At 36.5% G+C, this 20,734-nt stretch overlaps 1 pseudogene; it reads right to left on the reverse strand.

The window, feature by feature from the left end:
* Positions 1-11,717: 11,717 nt before the first annotated feature.
* Positions 11,718-12,464, reverse strand: LOC140507991 (WASH complex subunit 3 pseudogene; annotated as a pseudogene).
* Between the last annotated feature and the right edge of the window lie 8,270 nt (positions 12,465-20,734).

Consider the following 20,734-nt stretch of genomic DNA (forward strand, 5'->3'; position numbering starts at 1 on the left):
TAGAATCTTTTATTTTCTTCCCAGTCTCCATCATAGCTTTCTCATACTGGATTTTTTTTCCTGGTTCAGGCTTGGTGTAGAAAGGACGGGTCTTTTCCCTGTGGTAAAAACATCCTTTCTCTTCTGCTAGAATTTTTTACTTTACCCTCAAGTTGTCTTCCCTTTATTTTGTTTGGGTGGTCAGAATTATTGTCATTTTTATTGGATATAAGAGACTCAGAGTGAGTCACTGTTGGGGGTAGTGGAGGAACAAGATAGGGATCTCAAAGGTGAATTCCAAAGAACAACCCTGTGAAAAGCTTGCTACAGTTACACTGAGAACAGGGGTATAGGTTGAGTATTAAGGCTACTCAGTGGGAAATCTAATGATTATAGTTACCCTATGTTATCCCATGAAGTTTTATTTTTATTATCATTATTGTTATTATTTTATAACTTTCTCAGTGCTTCCTGTTTTTTGTTTTATGTTTTCATCTTTAGTTACTTTACATCTGATTCATAATTCCTTTTTCTGAGGTTTTGGTATTGCAGAGGTATGTAGAAAACTAATTTGCCATATCTTTGATCACATAAACCTATTCTCATACAGACACACACACACACACACACACACAATTTATATGTGTTTTTGTTAGTAACAGTTTTATTCCAGCATGACCCAAATGGAGAACATTTTTAATTTCAAGTTTTTATAAATTTTATTGAATTCTAATATTAGTATTCCTGTAGTAAGGGCTGACTGTGACATGTAGCACTGGGGTATGGTTTTGTGGTTCAAAAAGGAGGTAGAATATATATCTCTAACCTCGCTTTCCTCCGCTAACTATTCTCCAAGGGAGTCGTTAATGCCTAACAGGTAGAGGTTGAAGTCAGAAGCATGGCTACTCTGCTGTCCTCAGAGAGAGAGGTAGTACTATAGTAAGCTAGGATTATATCTATCTGTTCTTTTAATATTTTTGTCTAGGGACTGTGATTTTCAAGTTAATTCTAACTTATAGTCACTTCGTTAATTGTGAGGAACTGGATTTGAAGCTTTATATCTAAGGATTGACTTAGTTCCCAACAAATACCAGTCTCACAATGATCATATATAGGAAATTAGCAAAGAAATCTATGTATTCAAGTCCATAGCAAAACAGAAATCAGAGAAAGTATATTTTGGAGAATATATATCAGACAATACAGAGTGAAGTTCTCCCATTGGGAGTGAGGCAATAGCTCAATCAAGAGAGAGAATCCTGTAACTTATCCAAAGGGAAGTTCCTCCAAGGATAAGGATGTAATGGAGATTGCCATCATCTCTTTTGTTTATTCCCAGTCTTTTCCTTTCAACATCATGAAGTAGGGTTGGAATCTTCCATTTCCTCCTTCAAAGCTGGAAGCCAGAAGCACCAAAGAAACTGTAGAACCTAAAGAGACTGAACCATTCCAAGAACATGAAGAAACTGAATATCTCCTCTATCCAGCTCTCGCCATCTTCAGTCCACCTGTCATGTAGATGCAGGGCACTGGTCTCCATCAAGGAAGAGAGAATTTTTTTTTCACTTGGGTTATATTCTATAATCCTTCAGTATTTTTAAAATTTTCAAGTTGTGTTATCTTCTACTGTGCTTTCCAATAATCTATAGCAGCTATTCTGTTAATAATCTCTATTTGGTTCTTTAATATGTTAACAATCAATCAAATGTGAAGTTTTCCTTTTTATTTACTGGCATAGAGGAGAATTCTGCCTTTTTTTGCAGTAGAGCCCAAATAGTTAATTTTTTTTTCAGAATAACAGTCTTTTAAGTGTAACTTTCTCACTGTGAATTTAATTAGGACTCTACATTTAATTAAGAATCCCTACCCCTTCCCATACATTAACACACACACACACACACATACACACACTAAACAACTACAACTTTTGCTACATTGACAGAGCTGAGAGAAAGGAAATGGCCAACAGTTTGAAACCTTGTTAGAAATTTATGAAGTGCTAAAATGTTTTACTCCCAGAGGCTGGTTTGCCATCTGTCACTAGCAAGCTATTCACTGTCTGCCTCTGAATGTTCATGTGCTTGCAAGGGTATGAGGTACTGAAGGCTACAGTAGGAACATGTAGGTTGTTTTGTAACTTAGACCCTCCATAATTAGCACTTAGAACAAATGAAACAGAACAGAAACAAACACCCCAGGCCCATTTCTCAGAGCTGACATAAAAGGCAGGCAGGGAGGGAGGTATCCTTCCTCATAGGTTAGTTCAAGCCTACTAGTGGATGAACTGTGATCTTTACCCTCTGTGTGTAGCAGGAAAGAGACTGCCCCAGTCTGCCAGTTTTAAAGATGTAGCTTATTTTGATTGTGCAACCAATCAAGGGAGGCTTCCCTCAACCAAATGGAAGGAGAAGCACAGTGCTTCCACCATTAGATGATCTGCAAATGCCCCGTCAAGGCTATTTATATAATTCATCAGACAGCCATTTTCCTTTCTTTCTCTTCTTTTTCTTGGGACTGTCTTTTATTTTTTGCTTCCTCCTCTACAATATTGTGGACCTCTATTCATAGTTCTTCTATCTACTGAATCTGTTCCCTTAAATCTATTCATCACTTCCATGTCATATTCATAAGGGATGGTATTTAGGTCATACCTATATAATCTGATGGTTTTCCTTACTTCTTCAATTTAAATCTGAATTTTATAATAAGAAGCTCATGATATGAGCCATAGTTAGCTCCTGGTCTGGTTTTGACTGACTGTAGAGTTTCTCCACCTTTGATTGCAAAGTATATTATGAACCAGGGGCAGCTAGGTGGTTCAGTGGATAGAGCACTAGTGCAGGAGTCAGGAGGACTTGAGTTCAAATCTCACCTCAGACACTTGACACTCACCAGCTATGTGACCTTGGGCAAGTCACTTAACCCCAATTGCCTCATCCTGGGTCATCTCCAGTCATCCTGATGAATATCTGGTCACTGGATTCAGATGGCTCTGGAGAAGTGAGGCTGGTGACCTGCACAGCCCTCCCTCACTCAAAACAAAGTCAAGTGCAAGTCATGTCATCATTTCTCTGATGGTATGATCTTCTTCAGCAATGAAGGACAAACACACACACATTATTTCTGCATTGACCATCTGGTGATGCCCATGCATAGATTTGTCCTTTGAGTTGTTGAAAAAGAGCATTTGTTTTGACCAGTGAGTTATCTTGACAAAATTCTAGTTACTTTGTCCCACTTCATTATGTACTCGAAGGTCAAACTTACGTGTTATTACAATTACTTTATCCTACATATAGTGATGGAGCTAGGTGTCATTTCATGTCATTGTCAGCCCATCTGAGAGAGGGAAAGGAAGTAGATTCTATGACTCAGAGAGGTGAATCAGAAATGGACTTTTAGCTATAACCATGAGAAGATGAAAAGGGAATGGCAGAGCTCAGCTGCTATAGGCAGGAAGGATGGAGAAGGAAGTCTATGATCACTTTTAGTCTGTCTAGCATTCTTTTTTACCCCTCCTTACTGTAAAATTCCATCTTCTCAGCAGTCACAGGTGAGTTCATTGATACTTAAGCCAATTCCAAGCAATTGCAAAAGATAAGAGTCTTCCTGGCCAACAGAAAAGTTAAAGGTATTTGAGTTGCCCCTAAAGCTCCCAAACTACTGTTTTTGATGATCTGTGGTCAATTGTTTTCTCAAATGTAAATGAATCATTTCTTTTCAATATGTCTAAAATACAAATAATTATCCCTTCCCAACCCTCCCCTGCCACTGGTTTTCCCTTCTTTCTAATCTCTCCACCCCTTTTTTGGTTGAGGGCACCACAATTCTTCAGGTCACCCAGATTGGCAACTAAGGGTCATATTCAGATTTTTTTATTTTCCTTTACTTTCCATATCCACTCAGCTGCTAAATCTTGTCAATTCTGCCTCCCCAACATTTCTCATATCCATTCACTTCACTTCACTCATATGGACACTACCACCCTATCATGACCTTTAGCTTGAACGGATGCAATAGCCTTCTAGTCTTCCTGGCGTAAGTCCCACCCCTCTCCAATGCATCCTTCCCATAGTTATCAAAGTGCTATCCCTGTAGCACAGGGATAAATATGTCATACTACATTTCAATAAACTCTGTGATTAGCTATCACTTTTAAGATCAAATATAGTCTCTGTTTGACATTTAAAGTCCTTTACAAGCTGGGTCACAATGTATTTTTCCAGGATAATTATAAATTATTCTCCTTCATTCTTGCCAAAACCCTCTTTGTTCAACACTTGGAACACTTGGCATACTGTAGGATCGTGGGGCCCTTGGCCAAGGCTGTGCTTTTGTTTGTAACAAAAATAGGGGAAAGGGAAAATAAAACTAAGCTAAAGGAAATGTCAACCCTTAGGCAATAGCCTACAAGATTTAGGCTTAAAAATAGAAGACTGATGAAAGAGAAGACCTGCCAATTTCACTTCTGCAACCTTTTTTTGAATATGTCTCCTCTCTTTTGATACCGCTGTCACTCTAAATCATACCCTTATCCTATCATCACTGCCCTATTGCAATAGCCTGCTGGTGTGTCTGCCTGACCCAAATCGCTGCCCCTTCCAATCCATCTTCCATTCAGTCATTAAAGTTATTTTCCTAAAGCACAGGTCCAATCATGCCACCACCACCACTATACCCACCTACTCAACAAATTCCTAGCTCCCTTCTTCATTTCCAGTCTTCTTCTACCTTATGCCCTGCTATATATTTTTCAACTTGACCACAGGCATTTTATCTTTCTGTCACCCATGTCTGGAATGCTTTCCCTCTTCAACTCTGTCTCCTGCCTTCTATGTCTTCTTCAAGTCCCAAGTAAAATGCATCTTTTACAAGAAGCCTTTCTCAACTCCTCTTTAGGCTAGTGCTTTCCCTTTGTTAATTATTTCCTATTTATATCCTGTATATAGTTTGAAAATGGAAGTATATACAACAGTTTTTCAGCCAGGCAGTGACCACTCTGGACCTGGCTCTCCCTTATTTCTAACACCTAAGGTGCATAGTTATTGGCTAACTCTAACCACTGATGAATCAATGAGAGCCCAAGCAGCGGTAGTCTTGAATAAAAGAAGCTGCTTTAGTTCTTTCAGGGAAATTTATATTTGGACTGAGCTAATAATTGTAGGATTCAGTTCTACACCAGTTAATACTTCAGGATACAAAACTCACATGGTGGGTCTTTCTGTGGACCAAGTCATTTAAGCACTCTAACCCACTTGACCACTCAACCCATATACAAAATTGCTGATCGCTCCCTAGTGATTTAATCAGTGTTTGAGAATAACTACAAAAAATACTTTTTGTTTCTCCCTGTGTACTTTGAATGATCCCTGCCAGTCTTATTTCTTTCTATTCCTTGTCCTTCTACTTTATCTAGCTCTTGCTTCTCTGTGCCCCAATCCAATCTATCTCCTCCTGCTCCTCTGAATATATATTTAACTACACACACCCCTCCCCTCATAAATGTGAGTCAAGGAGTATGGGGTATTTAAGCAGCACTAACACCTCTGCTGTGAGAACTTGCTGAGCCCTTTTCAAAGATGTTCATCCACCTTTGATGGCACTCAATTTTGGCACTTAATTCTCACCTGTGTCTCCAAGAAGATGTAGCTACCAGCAGTCACATTAGAGTAAACCCTCTATAGATAGGCTAAACCAGATGGAGGGTAACCAACAGGCATCAAATCCATCTGTGAGTTAGGGGCATGTCTACCCAAAGCATGTGAAGAGTACACACCCTGCAATAAATAGATGAGAAAAATTTGTTCCAAAGGCCATGAAGGTGACTGAAGCAGCTGCTGTGGAGCAATTACAGTTTGTTCTGACTTTGAAGCCACAAAGGTCATCCACTGCATCCAGGGACATCACCAGTTGTCTCGACTTTTGTCTTGATGGTGGACTTTGATGACTCTAGAAAAGAGAGTGATGCTGAATACTTTGCTTAACTGTGCCACAGATAAATCCGTTTCACAAGCACATCAAGGGACCACCCTATGAGGTCATTGCTCCTCTTTTAAAATAGAATATGAGCAACAAATGTGAGCGAAGGTAAATATGCACACACACATACATACACATTTCATACACACACACGTATATGATATGTACATATACATACATGTGTCTATGCAATTTGTGCAATAGGGTCTGGATTTGTAACAATTCTGTAATTATGAAGATAGAGACAGATATATATACATACATATATAAAAATATAAAACATATACATGCATACACACATACACATAATATGCATACATATGTGTACAGAATAACACACATCAATATCCATACATATAGTTACATATGAATACATACATGTATACATACATGCATATACCTATACACATATATTACCTAAGCTCAACTGAATCCTTGTTGTAGCAAGGCATCCTTTTATTCCTCCCTGATTGATTCACTATCTCACTCAACATAACACTTTCCCCATAGATTTCATCTATCTTCAAACTTCATATTCTTTCCCCTTTCTCCATGCTTGCATGTGAGTACTTTGTCTTGTAATTACCTGAAATTTTTGTTTTTAGCAATTCACTGATAGATCCTTCTTCTCTCCTCCACTCACTTCCTATCAACTAGATGTCTTCCTCCACTGTTTTCTTCTTTTACCCCTGTCATATATGAAGATGGCTTAAAGTAAGTCTCTCTATATACATATTTGATGATATCCTATCCCATCTTGTTTAGTATATTGACTACTCTCTCATGTCTACTTTCTCACTAATCTTTAATCTCTAGTCTACCTACTGGCTGTTTCCTCCTATGTCACTTCTATTTTCAGAAACTTTTTATTTAGCCTATCCGTCATGCTAGCTATCATCCCATGTCTCTTCTGCCTTTCATGACTAAACTGCAAGAGGTGATCTACAATAGTGGTACCCACTTCCTTTTCTCTTTTTCATTTTAAATATTTTATTTATTTTTAATTCAGTTCCTCAAAATTTTCAGTTCCAAATTCTCTTCCTCTTACGGCCAATCCTCTTCTCATTGAGTAGGTAAGAAAAATAAAATCCATGACAAATATGTACATATATACATACATTTGTATGTATATATGTTTATATATGTGCACATATGTGTGTGTATATATATATATATAGAGAGAGAGAGAGACAGAGACAGAGACAGAGAGACAGACAGAGAGAGAGAGAGAGAGAGAGAGGGAGAGAGACATGTAAAAAATTTCCATATTAAAATATTCTAAGAAAAAAGGAGATATAAGATAATATGCTTCAATTTGCACTTTGAGTTCATCAGTTTTCTTTCTGGAGGTGATTAGTATGTTTCATCACAGATTCTTTAGAATTGTGGTGGGGCATGCTGTTTGTCAGTTACTAAGTCTTCATCTTTGCAACATTGTAGGTACATTTTTATCCTGCTTCTGCTCACTTCTCTTTGCAACAGTTCACAAATCTTCTCAAGTTTTTCTGAAATAATTTTATCATTTCCTATGACACAATAGTATTCCATCACATTTATATGCCATAATTAGTGCAGTAATTCTCCGGTTGATGGACATCTTTTCGGTTCTCAATTAAAGAGAGCTGCTATAAATAGTTATGTATATACATTCCCTTTTCCTCTTTTTTCTCTTTGGAGTATGGACATTGTAACAGTATTTCTGACTCAAAGGGTAAATACAGATTAATAGCTTTTTGGACATCATTTCAAAGTGCTTTCCAGAATTATTGGACTAGCTCACAAGTCTACCAATAGTGCATGAATGTATATATTCCCCTATTTCTTATCTAGCATTTGTCATTTTCCTTTTTTTGTCATATTAATCAATATGATGAGTATGAGGTGGTATGTCAGAGTTATTTTAATGTGCAATTTCCCTAGTTCTTAGAGATTTCAGGCATTTTTATATGGCTGTTGATAGCTTTGGATTCTTTCTCTGAAAATAATCTATTCACATATTCCATTTTAGAGAATGGGAAAGGGCTTTAATTCTTGAAATATTATGTAATTACCCCTATGTATTTTAGAAATAAGACATTTGCCAGAGAAACTTGTTTTCAAAGCTTTTCCTATTATTTCCAGCTTTTCTCCTAATTTTAGCTACATTGGTTTTGTTTGTGCCAAACCTTTTTTAAAAATTTTGTGTAAACTTAGGTAAGTCTTTTATCTCCTATGAACTATTCTATCTTTTATTTGTTTATGAATTCTTCTACCATTGATCCAACAGGTAATTTCTTCCATGCTCCACTAATTTGTTGATAATGTCACTCTTTATGTCTAAAGCATGTCTCTATTTTGAGGTTATTTAGACATTTGGTAGGAGATATTGATTTATGCCTAGTTGTTCCCAGACTTTGTTTCAATTTTCTCAATTTTTAAAAAATCAAGTAAGGAGTTCTTATTCCAATAGCTGAGATTTTGAGTTTATCACACATCAGGTTGCTGTGCTCATTTGCTTCTGAATATTGTGTATGTAATCCATTTCATTAATTAAACTCTCTCTTTCTTATTCAGTCTAGAAATATTTTGCTTATTATAGTTTTGTAATGTTGTCATTGTAATTAAGGTAAACTGAGACAAAAAAGTTCAAAGCACATTCAGTTTCTTGTTAAGGCTAGTAGTTAATAATAAAAGGGGTGTTTAGTACCTCAACACAAACACCCTGAATGGAAGCTGACAGATTATTTTTACAGACAAAAGGAGAAGCATCATCTTCCCTCCCTCCCCACACAAATAGAAGACAACACCATGGTTGGGGAAGACAATATATTTGGTTATAAAACCTTAAACATCATAGGCATGGGAACAATATGGTTGGATGGAAATTAGAAATATGGGACTGGGAACTCCTCCTTCCATCTTGTTGATAGGAATTTCTGATTGACGTAGTCCACTTGCAATAACTAATGGGAAATATATAACAGATTTCCTCTAATTGGTTAAGAACAGCTAATGGCATAACAAGTTTTATTTAAAATACACACACAGATTATTTTATATAACACATTTCTTTTAATTAAAGTGATTTATAGGTAAAATCTTTTAAACTTAACTCAGAGGAAGACTACACTTCCCAACTGAATCTCTGAACTTAACTAAAAAACCAAAGAAATATGACTCAGGCAGTTACACAAAATGTCAGGGGTGATAAAGAATTGAATCAACAAAAAGGGAGACAGTATTAATTTGAGTTTTTCAGTAGAATAGTTTGAGAGATGGTACTACTACTATCCCTTTTATTTTTTTAATTGAAAATGCCATGTTAAATAGCATTTCTCTTTTTTATCTTGTCCTGGTGAATTTTCTTGGAAACTTACAGGAATGTTGATGATTTGTGTGGGTTTATTTTATGATCTGCAGTTTTGCTGAAGTTGTTTCAATTAGTTTTTTAGTTGAATCTCTAGAGTTCCCTAAGAAAACCATTCTGTAAAATGAAAGAGTGACAGTTTTATTTCCTCATCACCTATACTTCAATAACTTTTTTCTTGTCTTATTGCTATAACTACAATTTGTAGTAGAATATTGAATAATATGGGTGATAATTAACATTTTTCCTTTATCCCTGATGTCATTGTAAAGGGTTCTAGCTTATCATCATTCTAGTCAATACTGATCTTGCTTTTAGATCTACAGTTCCTATTATTTTAAGGAAAGTGCAGTTTATTCCAGCTTTCTAACAACTTTTTAACAGGTATGAGTGTTACATTGTATCAAAAGTTTTTTTTATCTATTGAAATAACAATTTTTCACAGTAAATTGGGTTCATAATTTGCCTGTTGTTGATCCAGTCTTCCATTCCTAAGATAAATTCAGCCTAGTCATAATGTGTATTTTTTGTGATATATTGGTATCACTTCCTTGCTAATATTTTCTTTAAAATATTTCCATTAATATTCATTAAGGTTTTTCTTCATAGTTTTCTTTTTCTGTTTTGACTTTCCCTTATTTAGATACCAAGATCATATTTATGTCAAAGAATTTGGTGAGATTCCTTCTTTACCTATTTTTTCAAACAGTTTTTTATTTCTTTAAATATCAATTTCTTCCCCTGAAGGATTATATTCAGGTGTGTGTGTGTGTGTGTGTGTGTGTGTGTGTGTGTGTGTGTGTGTGTGTAAGTTTTTCTTGGTTGCCATTCTTGATCCTTTCTCTTCTGTGATATCACATTGTAAAACCTCTGTTCTCTTCAAGTGGTGGTCACTAAATCTCATTTGATCCCGACTGTTGTTTCATGTCTTTCTTTTGGCTGATTGTAGTATTTTCTCCTTGATCTGGGAGTTCTGGATTTTGACTACAGTATTCCTAGATGTTTTCATTTTGATGTCACCTTCTTACAGAAGGTGACTGGTGGACTCAGTAATTTCTACTTTAATCTCTAGTTCTAGGAATTCTAGGCAGTTAGTCTTTATGACTTTTTGAATTATGAGGTATAAGTTCTCCTTTTGTTCATGACCTTCAGTTAGACCAGTGATTCTTAAATTATCTCTCCTCAATCTATTTTTCAGGTCAGTTGATTTTTCTGTCAGATACTTAATATTTTTTCCCCAGTCTTTTGTCTTTGTTTTATTACTTCTCGATGTTCCATGGAATCATTTTCTTCTATGAGGTCAGTTCTAAGTTTTTTAAGGAATTATTTTCCTCAAGAAATTTTTATACCTCTTTTTATCAAGCTACTCTCTTATCCAAGCTAATTTTCCTTTACTTTATAACTTTTCCTCTACTGCTTTTTGATTTTTAAGTCCTTTTTTGGTTATTTTAAAAATGTTTCTTTAGTTCTTGCTTGAACTTTTTTTTTTTGCAAATTAAATTTATTTTAAATTTGTGGAACAAAAACAAGAATTTCCAAAACATAGCATAAGAAAAATGATTGCATGTGAAATTACAAAGCCATTATGTACATCTGGCTATTTCTTTTAAATATATAAAGTTATCGTGCAAATTTCTTCTCTTTTTTTCCTTTGTTTCTTTCTTCCCTCCCACCACCAACCCACATAAAGATGCCATATATACTTCTATTCATCAGTTCTTTCTCTGGATGCAGATAGTGTCTTTCTTCATATTTTTAATTTGGATATTTCTAATAGTCAAAATGACTTATTCACTCAAAGTCCTTCAAAAAACAATATTGCTAGCTTTAACTTTTCTTGCTAAGGTTATGTTCAGTCTGCAATTTCCTTTGAGGCTTTGCATGTAGATATTTTCAAGTCTTTGTATTCTGTGTTTCTGTCATAAACTTCCTTGCCATGATACTAGCTCCTTGTGATCTGATTCTTTTACATTTTACTTATTTTTTCTAGCCTTCTTCTTGATTTTGAATTTTGTTAGACCTCTGCTCACTTTGGAGGAGGAGTGTATAGTCTGAACTTCTGTTTTTTCTTTTTTTGCTTGCAGTACCATTATGCTTTATTTTAATTAGGTTATTCAATTTTTACTTATTCAGGTACACCGGGGTTATAGATTATTTCATGCAATAATAAGACGCCCACTGTCAAGTTACTCATCCACCATGATATTAAAAAAATCCTTTGAATTTTTAAAGCACAGAAATAATTTTTGACTGATTGTGTGGCTGGTTATTAATTTAGGAGTCAGACAAAATTCAAGTAGGTCATTATACAAAATTTGCACAAATTAAGATGATTCCTAGATAATATATTTTTCAACTTGTGATTAGAAGCCATTATGAAGAGCTGAAAAATCTTAAGCCAGTAAATATTTTATTAGAGAGGTGATTTCTGAAAGTTGTCACCCTCCAAAATAAGAGAAATGGATTTCACCTTAGATCTAAAGCATATAAGCTGTGGAAACATTCCTCCTTCTATCATGTACATATTATAACAATATATAAATTCTATACAGTTAACATGAAGTTCTTCACTAAAAGAAGATTTCATATCTGAACTCTCTTTGACATCTGCTTTACCTTCCCCATCAGGCATTGAAGTATCTGGCCTGACAAGAAGATCTGGGTCCAGTCCTTCAGATATCATTTTGTTTTTTATTGTTATCACAAGAACACCCACTTGAACCATTTTGAGATATCTGGCATATCTTGGATCCTTAGCTATAGTTAAGCTATGCTCTGTGGCTGTTTCACATTTCTGTGGTCCAGTGTCTTGTATACTTTTCTGCCCAGATTGAGACAGGGATGACTGTTAACTCGAGGGGGCTTCAGGACCGTTTGTAACCCCATTAAGATGTGCAGCCATTATTTCAAATTTAACATCTTCTAGGCCCAGATTAGATAATAGCTTTGCATCCAAAGTATTGAGAGTTATTTCAGTTTGTTGTATCTGAAGAGAAAGAGCTGACAGCTTTTCTTCACAAACCATAAAAAAATCGGTTGAGAAATTATACAGTATGTATCATAAACTGGTTTAGAAATGCAACATCCTTTTCTGTTGAATTGTTGACACCTTGGTCACGTCTATGCCTGACCCCATCAGAGGCAGCCCATCCTTGTCCATGGTCCTGGTGAGTGGGTCCCATACCCCCTGATTTCCTAGCCCAGACCTGGGAGCAGCTCCAAACTGGCCTACTCAGTCTCAACTTCTGCTTTTTTCACAGCTTAGTCTAGGATCTTAAAAGTTTTTAATGATTTCAAAATGGAGTGTTCAGGGGAGAGAGATCTTCATAACTCTTTTAGTCTCAAGTTTTGCAAGTTCTTGGCCCAGTTTTGGGTCTGTTGGCATGTGTACAAATGAGTTTCAATTGACTGACCTTGGACTTAGGCATTGTTAGCCAGCTATGAGATTCTGCAGGTTCAGAGTGACTAAACTGTTGTTTGTCACTTTGCTCTTTATGTTATGCCCTCATTTTTCTGCTACAGGCTTATATCCTGTGTTAAATGTTAGAACTGAGTCGCTACTCTGCTCCTGTGCATAGAGCCACATAGCCAAGTTTCTGAAATTTGTTTTATGCTCAATTTTTGTGAAAACCCCTGACAGTATCAACTTCTCTTCTCTATCCTGGATCTATGGTCCAGAACTGGGGTAAAGGGCAAAAAAACATGCTAGATGGTACCTTTTTTCTATGCGTACTGCTAGTTGAGGTGTCTCCTGGAATCTTCTTCTAAGTACTTGTTTCCATCCCACCAGTGTTATTGCTGTTACCACACTGAGTCCTTGGCTGCCCTAACCCTACTGTCCACAAAACCTTCATCTCCTAAGGTTCCTGGGTGAACAAATGACTCACTGTAGCTTTTTCTTGGTTTTCCCAATCAACTGGATCTGGTGCATTTTCTATGTTGTTGTGAAGGAGGTATATTGATAGAGATAAAAATATGCTGACTCATTCTATAATTTTGATTCAGATCACATCTCTTACTGTCTTTTGAACTCTCTGCAGTCTGACTTCCTACCTTATCATTCAACTGGATATATATTTTTTGCAACCAATGAGCAATTAATATTTCTCCCATTGTTTATATCTGTCTTTATTTGTGTCAAAATTCTTTCATAATTGGGCTTCTTTAGTTCCTGAATTTTCTTGGCAGGTTGATTGCCAATTATTTTATATTGTCTGCAGTTATTTTAAATGGAATTTCTTTTCCTATCTCTTCCTATTGGGATTTGTTGATTATGTACAGAAATGCTGATGACGTTTGTGGGTTTATTTTATGTCCTACAATTCTGCTAAAGTTAATTATTTCAAATAAATCTTAGTTGATTCTCTGGGGGTCTATAAATATTCTATCATATCATCTTCAAGGTTTTTAATCCACTCTGCTATCCATTTCTGTTTATGGTAGAGTTCATCCCATTCTCATTTACATTATGATTACTGTGTATTTCCCTTCATTCTATTTTTTCCTCCTGTTTCTTCTTCTCTCTCTCTCCTTTCACTCTTTCCCTCCTCATCAGTGTTTTGCCTCTGACCACTGCTTCCCCCAAGCTGCACCCCAGAAGGGTCCCCTTCTGTCAGTTTCACTCCCCCCCTTTACTCATACCCTTCCTGTCCTACTTCCCTGTAGGGTAAGATCGATTTTTATACCCAATTGGTTGTGTATGTTATTTCCTTTTTTAGTCAATTCTGATGAGAGTATGGTTCAAGTTTTGCCCACCATCCACTTTCCCCTCTTCTCCTCCACTGTAATGGGTCTTTCATGTATATTCATGTGAGATAATTCACCCCACTCTAACTCTCCCTTCCTTCTGATTCCAGTGCAATCTTATTTTTTTACCCCTTAAATTTTTTTATATCATTCTCTCAAAGTCACCTTATACCCAAACTCTCTGCCTATATAAACTCCTATGTATACTATATCACTAACAGTGATATTGTTCTTAATAGTTACAAGTATCATCTTCTCATGTAGGGATGCAAACAGTTTAGCTTTATTGAATCCCTTATGCTTTCTCTTACCTTTTGACTTTTTTATACTTCTCTCGAATCTTGAAATTGGAAATCAAATTTTTTTTGTTCAACTCAGTCCTTACTTCAGAAAAATTCAAAAGCCATTGAATAACTATTTCCCCACTAAAGTATATAATCTATTTTGTTGGGTAGGTAATGGTTGTAGTTCCATGCTCTTTTTCTTTTGGAATATCACATGCTATGCCCCTATGATTCTTTAATGTTGAAGCTGCAAAATTCTGTGTAATCCTGACTATGACTCCATGATATTTGAATTGCTACTTTCTCACTAGTTAAAATATTTTCTCCATGAACTGGGAGGTCTATAATTTAGCTATAATTTTCCCAGGAACTTTCATTTTGGGATCTACTTCCAGAGATAGATGATCAGTGGATTCTTTCAAGATCTACTTTATCCTCTGGTTCTAGGATATCAGGACAGTTTTCTTTGATAATGCCATTAAGTATGATGTCCAGGTCCTTTTTTTGATCATGGACTTCAGGTAGCCCAATAATTCTTAAATTGTCTCTCCTTGATCTATTTTTGTGGGAGTTGTTTTTCCAATGAGGTATTTTACATTTTTGCATATTTTTTTCACTCTTTTGATTTTGTTTGGTTGATTCTTAGTGTCTCATAGAGGCATTAGCTTCCACTTGTCCAATTCTAATTTTTAAGGAATTATTTTCTTCAGATAGCTTTTGTACCTCTCCTCCCCACCCCCAATTTGGCTAAGTCTTTTTAAGGAGTTGTTTTCTTCAGTGGATTTTTGTACCTCCTTTTCCATTTGGCCAATTCTACTTTTTAAGGAATTGTTTTCTTTTTCCAGAATGATGACTCTCTCTAAATTGCTACTTTTGTACTATAGTGACAACTATGCTTCTATAAAAGACTTTAAAAATGGCTTTTCAGTATTTTTCCTGTCAGGTTTCAAGGCAAAGAAAGAAAAATAGAAAATCTGAAGATCTATCTTGAGTTCTTGACCTTTCTGCATTCTAGAATGTTAGAGACCAGTTAGTCCAACTTGACTCATTTTGAAGATTCTCATACCATTCTCATTTATTTTCCCAACTTTTCTTCTACCTCTCTGATTTTCAAACTTCTTTTTGAGCTCTTCAAGGAGTTCTTTTTTCAGTCTTGAGATCAAATCATGTTTTTCTTTGAAGTTTTGCGTGTAGGTACCTTGATGTTGTTTTCATCTTCTGAGTCTGTATCTTGATCTTTCCTTTTACCATAATAACTTTCTACATTCAGTTTCTTTTTTGTTTGTTTGTTGCTCATATTTTCCAGACTATATCATTACTTTTAAAGATGAACCCTGCTCCTGGTGTGGAAGGGGCAATGTCCCAAGATTTTTGTGAGTGGGGGGAAAGGGAGATGGGCTGGAGGCCCTAGATTTTGTCTGGGGCTGCTCTGATGCTTCCCTGATGCCCATGGGGGGCACTTGTGCTGTGCTGGGGCTACAGAGGTCTGCCAGCTCACCTGGTGCTATTCTAAGGGAGGAGTTTGGAGGTGGGTAGTTAGGATGCTGCATGGTGCCTTGGTTTCTGGAAGCTCACTTGGTGTTGTGCTTGATGTGCAGTATGGCAGCAGGATGGTGGTGGGATGGGGGGGGTAGGAACTTGTGTTGGCATTTGCTGTTTGCCAGTTGCTGAGCTGAGGCACATGGAGTGGGCCTGCTGTTATCTGCTTGTTTACCTGGTGCTACACTGAAACACCTGGGCTATACTTTTGCTGTGCTGGGGCTCACCTGATGCTGCCCCTTGTGCTGCAGTAAGTTGAGGATGAGGGATTGGCTGGTGCTGTGTGGTGCTGTAAGAGTTTCTTCATTTACCTGATACTGCATTTTAGGTATTGGGGGGCCCTGCTGTTGACTTTTTGCCATTTTCTTGGTGCTGTGATAGGGCACAGAACAGAGGAGGGGAGGTAGTGCTGGCATCTGTGAGTTTGGTTGGTTCTGGGCTGAGGAACATGGGGGACCCTCTTGGTGTTGTGATGAGTTGGGGTGGAGGTGAGGATGTGGGTTGGCTGATGCCAAAGGGGTTTAGTTTGATGACTCATCTGGTGTTTTGCTGAGGCCTATGGGAGTGGGAGAAAGGAATGGTAGTGGTTTTGCACTGGACCCTAGGGTCTGCTACTGGCTTGCTGAAGCAGGACTTGCTGCTGGCTCACAGGGAAGCTTCCTGTCCTGGGCTGCACTCACCTTTTACCTGAATGAGACAACCCTCTCCTTTCAACCTTCCAAGTTGTCTTGGGCTAGAAAATTTTCACCCCATCATTTTGCTGGTTATGTCATTTCAGAATTCATTTTGGGGTACTATTTTGTAGTTGTTGGGAGGTGATTTCCTGCTTAATCCTTCATCTTGACTGCCAGAACAATTACTCTCTTCCTGTGATACTTTCTTCTATCTGGGTTTTTAGGCCACTATTCACTGCTGATTTGCTTTTTTGTTTGACTGCTTTCTCTTTGTCTCCTTTGATCAATGTTCATCCAGAATGTGACAACTAGTGATTGTCTCACAGGGCTCTTTTCTGGTCTCTCTTCTCTTTCTATCCTGTTTCACTTGGTGATTTCATTAGTTCCTGTGGATTCAGCTGTAATCTTTATGCTTATAACTCTCACATCTATTTATGCGGCCCTAACCTCTCTCTTGACCTCCAGTCTTATATATCTCTACACAGTTTTAATATATTCATCTCAAACTGTATCTCCTATAGATATTTTAAATTCAACTTATCCAAACTGAATTCATTGTTTTTCCCCTTCCATCTTCCTAACTCTGTGGGAACTTCTATTCTTCCAATCACCCAGGCTCATAGTATAAACTCCAACTTTTTTTCACTGCTCTCTCACATCTCCCCACTATGTGAGTGGTTGCCAGCTCCTGTTGATTCTACAGTCATGTAATTTCTTATAAATGCCCCTTTGTCGCTTCTGACACTGCTGATCCAGGCAATCATCATCTCATATTGAGATTCTAGAAAGCTATATAGCCTTTTGGTTGATCTCTCTTCTCTAGCGTATCCTCCACTTAGCTGTCAAATTAATCTTCACAGCTCTGACCACGTAACTGCCCTATTCAATACAATCCAATGGCTCCATTTCACTTCCAGAAACAACTATAGAAATTATTAGTCTGACTTTTAGCCTTCTTTATCACCTGTTGTCTTCCTGTCTTTCTGGTCTTTTTACAACTATTCTTCTCTATGCAGTTTGGGATCAAGTTACACTAACCTCTTCATTGTTCTTTGAACACAACATTCCATCTTCAACCAGGCATTTTTACTGGATATACCCTATGCCCAGAATTCTTTCCTTACTCATCCATATCCACCTATTTCCTTCAAGTTCCAGATTTAGCTGGAACTTGACCTTTTCTGAGAAGCCTCTCCTGATTCTCCTTAATGCTAGGACTTCTCTCTGAGATTATCTCCAATTTACCTTATATATACAGTTGTCTGTATGTTGTCTCTGTTCTGCTTGAGAATATGGGCTGTGGTTTTTATCTTTCTTTGTTTCTCCAGAATATAATGCATTTTTAACAAATGTTGATTTGACTTGTGAGGAGCACAACTCTACCCTTGTTCTAGTATAATATAGATACTTTTCTAGACAATAATCCTCTGTAGCAGATCCACATTTTATGCTATAGTTTTCTTTTTTTTAATATATTAAGGCAGAATTACTTATGAGTCAGAAGGCCTATATATTGTGAGAGCTATCCCCTACATGTAGCAAAGGACTTATTGTGATCAAATGCAATAAAGACAAACCTAGGTACATTCTTTGACCAAGATCAGTTTATGAACAGTGATTTATATGACTATAACAAAGAGTGTCAGATTGGCTATAGTAAGGCCAATGACCCCAGTGAGAAGTGAGGGACCCATCTTTATTAACACGCAGGAAAGGAGGGGGGAACTAGGTAGTTTTGGAACTTTACAACTGGCTCTAATAGAAAGAGTGGCTTGGCATTCAATTGTGGCTAATCACACACCTCTCTGACAATTAAGATTGTTAATTATTTTATGTGACTTATCTACTTCTTGTAATCCACCAGGTTTGCTGTCCTCTTGGGGGAGATCAAACTTTTCCTAATTGCACAAGGACAATTGTGTTGTCAAAAAGGACAGATAACATGTTTTTTGAAGGATGGTACCAGGTCAAGCTGGTTGGTACTTACAGACAATAAGCAGATGTCCCAGGGGCTAATGGCATGATTGATAATCACATTCCCTTTCCACCATACTTTAAACTAATTCAGAAGGGAAACAATTCCTGAGCAAGGTGAATTCAGGCAATTCAATCAATTGCCTGATCAAATCAATACTGTAGAAACCTGAGGTAATTTATATATGCCTTTTCGCATTATGTCATTATGTGGCTAAGAGGGAGAAAAGAATATATATCTGTAGCTTCTTCTCCCCCAACTCTTCTCTAAGGGAGATTTTAGTTCTTGTCAGGAGGGAAAAATTGAGGTCAGATGGTTTGTCCATTTTGCCCTCCTCAAGGGTAGTAGGTTAGAATTATATCTATCTTCTCCTTTAAATGCTATTTTGTAGAGGAAGTAATTTCTAGGTTTAATACTGAGTATGATTTCTTAATAGATATCACAATTGAAGATCACATAAACTGAGGCAAAAATTCTGAGCGTGTTCAATTTATTGGGCTTTTGGAATTACACGTAGAGTTGATCATTTTTCCGATTCTTTATTTGCAGATTCACCTACTCACTAAAATTTATTTATGACACCAAAATTAGTAATCCTGGCTCTTTCACAGTCATTCATGGACAGGGGCAAAGCAGTGAAAAATTTGAGTTGCTTGAGGCTGATTCCAAGCTGAGGTCAAACAAAGAGAGGCTCTGCCTTTTTGTTTCAGCTCTCACACTGTAAATAAGAATCCTTTTGTGTTCTATGTAGTGCCATTTTGTCTTTTGTGTTTTTATACTTTTTGCTGATTATTTTACTATTTAAAATGATCCCCAACATTGTACTGAAATATTTTCTAATGTTCTTGTCTGTGTTCATCCTTCATTTTCAAAGAAGACCATATATCAGAGAAATGGTCACATGACTTGCAGCATAAGAAGGCTGTGATGTGCCACTTGGAGAAAGTATGTATATTAGATCAGCTTTGTTCATATATGAGTTATAAGGCTGTTAGGCATGCGTTCAGTGTTAACACTACACATAATTATTTGAAAAAAGTAAATAATAAATAAATTACATTTAAAAACACATAAAACAAGTTTATGCATTGGTAAGATAACATAAATATTATGATGAGTTACTCACAGGAAACTATCCCTATATTTCTCTAAGGAGCAAAAGTAATGTCTAACGTTTACGTAGGATTTATTATATGATAGATACTGTGCTAAGTGATTTAAATTTATTATCTTGACTGATTCCCACAACAGCTCTGAGGGATAGGTACTACCGTTAAAACCATTTAGCTGATGAGGAACCTGAAGCAACCAGAGGTTCAATGACCTGCCCAGGGTCATATGGCTAATAAATAGAGATTTTTCTGACTCAGGGCCTAACACTATCCACAGTTGTACCTAGCTGCCCAATGAACTAAAATTAAAATTTTGTTTTTCTGAATCTGTTTGTGAAGTTTTTAATGCCTTAATTCAGGGTCAGTTTTTGTAAAGGTGCTGGACCCAAGATAGATATATGTATGTTTTTTTCTGTTATCATTCAGTAATCACCAAAGATCTATCACATCACGCAGACTTTTCTGAAATTCTATTTGGGGCCCTAAATTCTTTCTTTGTGTTTTTTTGGGGAGTGGGATTATATTTTTCTTGGTGATTATATATTTTATCGATCCTCCACTAGTATGGTTTTGTTTTCTAATTATCACAACCACTTATTTAGCTTTTTCTTGAAGTATTTAGGTGTTAGATCATTTGATGCATATAACTTAAATACTAATATTAATTCAATATCTTTAGTAACATTCAGCAAAATTCAGTTTTCCTGTTTATCTCTTTTACTCAAGTCTATACTTGTTGTGGCCTTATATAAGGTCATCATTATTACCTTGCCTTTTCAAATTGAACTGAAGCACAATACATTTTGCTCTAGCCACTTAATTTAGCTTCATTGCAATCTGTATATTATATATTTCTTTTAAACAACGTATCATTGGATTTGACATTCTAATATATTCTTTTCTATTCTGAGATGAGTCAGTCCCATTCACCTACATATTTATAGTTGTTAATTGTGTATTTCCTATTATCCTATTCTTTTATATATTTTTCTTTTCTTTAATCTCCACCTTTCCTCCATCTCTTTCCTTTACATGGAAGAGGGGAGTGAAGGAAGAATATGCTCAGGATTAATGTTTTGCTTGGTTCAATCTGTTGTTCC

Source organism: Notamacropus eugenii, chromosome 5, assembly GCF_028372415.1.
Source record: "Notamacropus eugenii isolate mMacEug1 chromosome 5, mMacEug1.pri_v2, whole genome shotgun sequence".
NCBI classification, from domain to species: domain Eukaryota; kingdom Metazoa; phylum Chordata; class Mammalia; order Diprotodontia; family Macropodidae; genus Notamacropus; species Notamacropus eugenii.